Raw genomic sequence first — 7,904 nt, forward strand, 5'->3', positions numbered from 1 at the left:
GTTTGATGTTAAGAAACCTATGTTTTTTGACTTACACAAGAACAGATACATGATCAAAATTATGACTTACACTAAAATAAGTTCTATTCCAGTTGTCATTGAGGTCATTTTCATTCATGGTGACCCATGTGTGTCAGAGTAAAATAGTATTCCACAGAATTTTCAATATTGAGCTTTTTTGAAATAGATTATCAGGTCTTTCTTTCAAGGAGCCCTCTGGATGGACTCAACTCTCTAGTTTCAGTTAATAGTTTAGTGATTGATCATTTGTCCCACACAGGGCAATAAACAATTAAGTTAGGTGTCATAAATATATGTATCCATTGCTTTGACCACCACTCATCTGTCAGTTTGTCACACTGTAGTGACTTGCATGTTTCTGTGATCCTGGAAGATATACTACCAGTATTTTGAATTCCTGATGGGTCACCCATGGTTGATGGGTTATAGCTGAGCTTCCAGACTAAGCCTTGGAGGAGAGGCAGACTACTTCCAAATGTTTAATCACTGAAAACTTTATGAATAGCAGTGAAATACTGTCAGCACCAGAATACTGACTACTGAAACATGACGAATAACACTGATATAGTGCTGAAAGATGCTCCCCTCAGAATGGAAGCACTCAAAATAACACTGGGAAAGAGCTGCCTCCTCAAGCAGAGATGACCATAATGACGCAAATGGAATAAAGGTTCTGGGACTTTCATTTGCTACTGGGACATAACTCATAATGAGGGGAAATAGCTGCCAGCAGTATCAAAAATTGAAACATGGAATGTACAATGTATGAATTCAGGAAACTTAGAAGTTGTCAGAAATGAAATGGAATGCATGAAGATCAATAACCTAGGAATTTGTGAGCTGAGATGGAAAGGTATTGACCATTCTGAATCTGACAATCACACCATTTACTATGATGGGAATAACAAATTGAAGAGGGCTGGGCTTGAATCAAAAAGAATATTTCAAGATCTTTCTTGAAGTATAATGCTATCTGTGATATGGTAATATCTATATACCTACATGGTTGCTATGAGTCAGAATAGATTCAACAGCACTTAACAAGAAGGAAGGCCAGTTAATACCATTATTCAAATTTATGCACCAACCACTAAAGCCAGTAGATGATGAAATTGAAGAATTCTACTAAATTTTTCAGACTGAAATTGATAAGAAATCCAATTAAGATGATTCATAATTACTGATGACTGGAATGCAACAGTTGGAAACAAAGAGAAAGGATCCATAGCTGAAAAATACAATATTGGTGGTAGAAATTATTCTGGAGCTTGCATGATACAACTTTGCAAGACCAATTACTTCTTCTTTGAAAACAACCCTTTTTAAATAATATAAAAAACAATTATACAAATTGACTTCATCAGATGGACTACACAGAAATTAAATTGACTATGTCTGTATAAAGAGATGGTGGAAAACCTTCAGATCATCAGCCCAAAGAAGGCCAGGGACAGACTGTGTAACAGACCATTAATTGTTCATATTCAATATCAGGCTGTAGCTGAAGAAAATTAAAACAGGTCTATGAGAGCCAGAATTTGACCTTGATCACATCTCACATGAATTTAGAGATTATCTCAAGAATAGATTTGATGCATTCAACACTAATGACCAAAAGAGAAGAGTTGTAATGACATCAAGAACATCATATAGGAAAAAAATAAAAAGATCATTAAGAAGACAAGTAAGAAAGAAAAGACCAAAACAGATAACAGAAGAGACTCTGAGACTTGTTTTCCAGCATACAGATTCTAAAGCTAATGGTAAAAATGAATGAGATAAAACAGTTGAACAGATAATTACAAAGTGTAGCTCCAGAAGATGATAATGAAATGTGCAAACATCTGGAGTAGAAAACTAAATGGAAGAACACACTCAGCATTTCCCAAGTTGAAATAATTTAGGGGGAAAAAATCAAGCTTTGACTTGAAATACTGAAGGATCTATGGGCAAAATATTGAATGATGCAGAAAGCATCAAAAGAAGATGGAAAGATCTAAAACGTTCTGAAGTGGACATTACCACTTGTAAAGACATACAGAGCAAACTGGAGCAGCTACAGAAAGAGATGATACTTCTTGATAGAAATACCAGCAGAAAAAAAGAAAAGGAAAAAAGCAGATTGTGTGGCTACTACAAGAACAAGCAAGCTGTTTGCCTGAGAGCCATCATGGCAAGGCATCAAGGCCCTTCAAGACAGATCCCCTTCCAAGACTGAAACACATGAGCAGGCATGTAAGTTCACTGGTGGCTGTGTTGGTTACTTGTGTGTGGAAATGGGGGAAAGGCAATAATGAAGACATGGGTTGAGTATGACCATGATCCATAGATACCTGTTGACCTTGAGATGAGAGAGAGAAGAGGAAGGGCTGATTGGTACAAAGTTTGGGGAGACTTGGGAACACCTGAGCCCACGGGCACTGACCTAGCCATGGTGAGCTAGAGCTAAGAATGAAACATCCAGCTGATATAAAGTGGGAGGAGGCACACAAGAATGTCCAAACTTGCAGATAGTACTCATTTGACATAGCACAGATGGATTGATGACCAGAACTTGACTAGAAGAAGATATTTGATAAAGGAAGCAAGTGTAAATTGCTACAATTTGCTGGACTTGACTTTTATTTATGGATACAGTAGTTCAAAATACCAACCCAGGGGGAAGGAGTCTTCACATCAAGGATCAAGCCTATCCCCTCAGTACACAGGGTTGATAGAGACAGGCAACTAACACATTGAGGGTTCTGTGGGTTATAAAGACATGAAGTGGCTGCTTACAAGTTTTCAAGAGGGAGTTTAATTTCATAGTGAAGGGGAGAAGGTAGAATTCCCCCTGAATAATTTTCATTTTGTTTAGGTGGGTCTGGTTAAATGAGATGGGGATAGGATTCTTTTGATTCAGTAGTGAGTAATTGTTAGCATGACTAATTGTGATTGTAAAGGTATAAGTGTGTAACATTAAGGGGGAATAGTTAATCTTACATTCCAAGAACAGAGAACTCTAGAACCACCAAGAGGGAAGAGCATGAGCAGAATATGAGATCCCAACCAGAGAAGTACAGACACCAGAGATGGAGGCAGAGATGATGGCATGGAGAGATAGACCAGCTGAAGACTATAGACTCATGGAAAGAGAAAGGCTGTGTGCTGGCAGGCAGGAAGCTGACTTGCAAAGTGTGCCCTTTGGTTATTTAAATGATTATATATTCCTGAATGTTTTTGTGCACAGAAACAAAACAAAACAGGGGGTAGAAGCAAATACTGTTGAATGATGATGCATTGAAGGGACTGTAACCATTGCAATGAAATGAAATACGATAAGATGAGTGCAAAACCAATGCTCTCCCATGTAAACTATCACTCAATTTACAATAAAAGCTTTAAAAAAATAAGACGATAAAAGAAATACACAGAATTGCTGTACCAAAAAGAAATGGTTGAGGTTTAATTATTTCAAGAGGTAGCATATGATCAAGAACCAATGGTACTAAAGGAGAAGTCCAAGGTACACTGAATGCATTGACAAAGAACAAGGCTCCAGGATTTGATGGACTAAAAACTGAAATCTTCAACAAACTGAGGCAGTACTGGCAGCACTCACTCATTTATGACAAGAAATTTTGAAGAAAACTACCTGACCAACCAAGTGGAAGAAATCTATATTTGTGTCCATTCCAAAGAGAGGCAACCCAACAGAATGCAGAAATCATTGGACAATATCATTGATATCATGTGCAAGTAAAAGTTTGCTAAAGATAATTTAAAAATGGCTGCAACGGTATATTGACAGTAAACTGCCCGAGTTCAAGCTGGATTCACACAAGGACATGTAATGAGGGATATCATTGCTGACATTAGATGGATCTTGGCTGAAAGCAGAGACTATCAGAAGGACGTTTACCTGTGCTTTATTGACTATGGAAAGGCTTTCAACTATGGATCATGACAAGCTATGGACAACATTGCAGAGAATGAATAATTCAGAACACTTAATTGTGTTTACGAGGAATCTGTACATTAACCAAGAGATAGTTGTGTGAACAGAACAAGGAAACACTGAATGTTTTAAAGTCAGAAAAGGTATGTGTAAGTGTTGTGTTCTTTCACCATGCTTATTCAATCTGTATGCTGATTATATAATCCAAGAAACTGGATTATACAAAGAAAAAATGTGGCATCAAGATTTGAGGAAGTCTCTTAACAACCTTTAATATGCAGATTAGATAAATTTGCTTTCCGAAATAATCTTACTTTTTGAAAGTGAAGAAGGCTTAAAGTCCTGACTGATGAAGATCAAAGACCACAGCCTTTGGTTTGGGTTGTACCTCCAAGAAAACAGAAATTCTCACCACTGGAACAGTGAAATAACATTATGATAATTGTAGCAAAGATTGAAGCTGTCAAAGACTTCATTTAGTTCTGATCAACAAGCAGCAGTCATGGAAGGAACAGTCAAGTAATTAAACAACATACTGCATTAGAGAAACCTGCTGAACAAGACCTCTTTAAAGTGTTCAAAGCAAAGATGTGAGTTGAAGAACTAAAGTATGCCTGACCATAGTATTTTCAGTAGCCACATATGCATGTGAAGGTTGTACACTGAATAAGGGAGAATGTAAAAGAATTGATTCATTTGAATTATGGGACTGGAGGAGAATAGTAAAGGTTCCATGGCCTGCCAGAAAATCAAACAAATCGGTTTTGGAATAAGGACAGCTAGAATGCTCCTTAGAAGCCAAGATAGCCAGACTTCATCTCTCATACATCAGACATATTATCAGGAGGGACCAGTCCCCAAGAAGAATATCATGCTTGGTCAACAATAAAGAGGGAGACCCCCAACGAGATGGATTGCTAAGTGGCAGAAGCAATGGGCTCAAGAGTTGCAACACTTTTTAGGATGGCACACACAGGACTGTGCATGTTTCTTTCTGCTATACGTGGTGTCAATATGACTTGAAAATGATTTGATGGAACCGAATAACAAACTGCTTTATAAATAAAAATGTAATCAATGTATAGTTTTTCTTGGGGTGATTTAATTTCTAGGCTTATTATGTTTCTACATTATCCCTTGTTCTAATATCATTAGCTTTGTAGTCAATATTTTTTAAGAACAAGATGTATTTGATTACATTTTAAAATAGCCTTTCATAGAAATCAGCACCAATATAATCAAAAGAAAATACATCTAATGAATAATAAAAATGAAACAGGATATTGGATTAGAAAATTACACCCAAATGCTGTTTCTTCCTGTTAGTGTTACTACTACCTGAGCTTCTATTTCTAGTTTCCATAATGAAGATAGTCATACATACGTCAATAGATTCAAGGTGATCTTGTTCTTGAAGGTGTCTAATACAGAACCTGATCAAAAGATACCTCATGAAAGTGCGTCTGTTTTTGTTTTTTGTTTTTTGTTTTTTTTCTTCTGTAGGCTCTGCAGTTATTTTGCTTTATGCTGAAGTTTTGAGATTTTTATTGAGATTATTTTTTTGCCTTCCTTTCTTCCTCTTTTTCCATTTATTTCCCTTGTTCCTTTCTTCCTTCCTCAGGACTATCATCTACTCTTGCTTTGTTTTCCTGTCCCCAGCATTCTGTCCAATCATGTCAGCATCCTATCTCCAGTGAATTACATCCCCAAATTTAATTATACGTCTCTTCAAATATTTTCTACACTTTCTTCTTTTCTACAGACAGTCATAAATGTTTATTGAGTGTGTATTACTTGACAGGAATTTTTCTAGAAGCAGATTAAACAAAAAAGGAAAAAAATAAATAGTAAAAGCCTGCTTTGTTTGAGCTCACATTCTTGTGAAGCAAATAGACAATGAGTATGTCAAGGCAATTTGCCAATGCTACTTTTTGTTATAGATTCTATACCTGTAATGTGTTGTGTTAATGTTTCGAACTCTACACACTCTCTTGCTGTTGAGTGCCTTTAAGTCAATTCTGACCCATACCAACCCTGTAAAGGGTTTCCAGGGGGTAGCTGGTGGATTTGAACTGTCAATCTTGCGATTAACAGTCCAATGCTTATCCCACAGTGCTACACCAGGGATCTCTACTCTCTATAATACTATTAATACAAGTGGTAGTATTGTCCCTTCAAATGCCCATGTATTCTCTTTAAAAAGTAATCATTTGCATGTACTTAAATTTTGGGACTTGTTTTGTCCAATCATATGTAAGCAAAATTGAGTTTTCCACAAGTCAGTGGAAAGATTAAATATAATTGCATGATTAGGCAAACCTCCTCTTGCTCCTGACCATCAGTGTAAGTAACATGTTTTCTGGATAGAGGTTAATATGAGTACTATTATCTGTTCAGGAAAATAAATAAAAGGAGACCTAAGTTACAGCTGATGTCAGCCAACACAATTCAGTTGTGTTCAAAGAAGTTCAATTGATCTGCCCTGCAGGCAACCTACAACCCTTATGTAATTTGAGTAACAAATACGTTTAATTTGTTTGCCAGATATATTAAAGAGCATTTACTTCTGTAGTAAAAGTTGGCAGTTTGAGATCATAATAAAAATCTGAGCAATACTAAGATAAAAGACTCTGCATTACTACCTGATCCTCAGGTCCAAAGTGTTTGCTTCTTGCTTTGCCATTTGTTTCACTCAAGCTGTCTTTTTATTTTTGTTTCAGTTTCTATTGTGAATTAAATGAGTTTTAAATTCATCCTATTATATTTAATTTCATTGCAATGATTACTTTCCCCTCCATATATTATCAAACAACCAAAGGTTAAACCCTGCAAGCCTACCCCACGGCGGTCAGCACACAGACCCTCTCAATCCCTGAGTCCACAGTCCCCAGGTACTCCATCTCTCTACATCATCATCTATACCTCCATCTCTGGCGTAACTGCTTCTCAGAAAAGGGTTCCGCACTCTGCTCATATCCCTTGATGGACTGCAAAATCAACCACTCCCTTCCTTTTGCTACAAAACATCTACCTTTACATGCCCAACACTTATAGCAATTATTCACTATTGAATCAACAAGAGTCTTCTTTCATTAGCCCCATTCAGACAGGTTGGAAACCACTCAGTGGAGATTCTACTTTCCCTTGCATTCTCTGAAACTAGGTACCCTACTGAAAGCTAGTAAGCCAATCACTTCTTTCCTTTGTAGGCCCTGCATTTTGGGTAGCCAATGTCTAAATTGCGCATCCCTTTCAACCCTATGTACTGAGGGGCAGGGAATGATTCTCACTGTAAAGATTTGTTCTCTCTTTTGAGATACTACATCCATAAGTATAGGTCAAGTTCATCAAATTATAGCAGATTACCCTTTTGTCCCCTCTTCTTTCTTCTAGTCAAGTTCTGATCAGCCAGCCATAGACGCCAGGTCAAGTGGGTACTATCTGTAAGTGTGGGTGTTCTTGTGCATCTCCCCTCACTTCATATCAGCTGAATGCTTTACTCTCTGCTCTAGTCCTGTGTGGCCATGTCCCTGTCTTGGGGTTCAGGAGTCCCCAGGTCTTGCTATAGTGCTGGCCAACCAGGTCTCAACCCGGGTTGACAGGAGTCTACTGAACGTGGTTGGACTTAGCTCACCACTTCATTGCTATTTGTCCCCCACTTCCCCTTATCCATACACTAATGTGGTCACCAGCAAGACCACATATTTTCTCATGTATTCCCATTGACTCTCAGTCTTGTAAGGTGGTTTTCCCTGAGAGGACACAACCACTTGTCTTCATGGCTCCTGGGTAAACAACTTGCTTTTTCTTACAGTAGTCAATCAGATTTCTGTTACTGTTTTATATTTTCCTGTTGGTCTTTCTTTCAAGAAGTATCTTCTGTTCTTCTAGCCACTCCAGGCTTGTCTGCTTGTCTTTTCAAGTGGAAATTTCCCACCTCAGATGA

The sequence above is a fragment of the Chrysochloris asiatica genome, unplaced genomic scaffold, assembly GCF_000296735.1.
Source record: "Chrysochloris asiatica unplaced genomic scaffold, ChrAsi1.0 scaffold00045, whole genome shotgun sequence".
NCBI lineage: Eukaryota > Metazoa > Chordata > Mammalia > Afrosoricida > Chrysochloridae > Chrysochloris > Chrysochloris asiatica.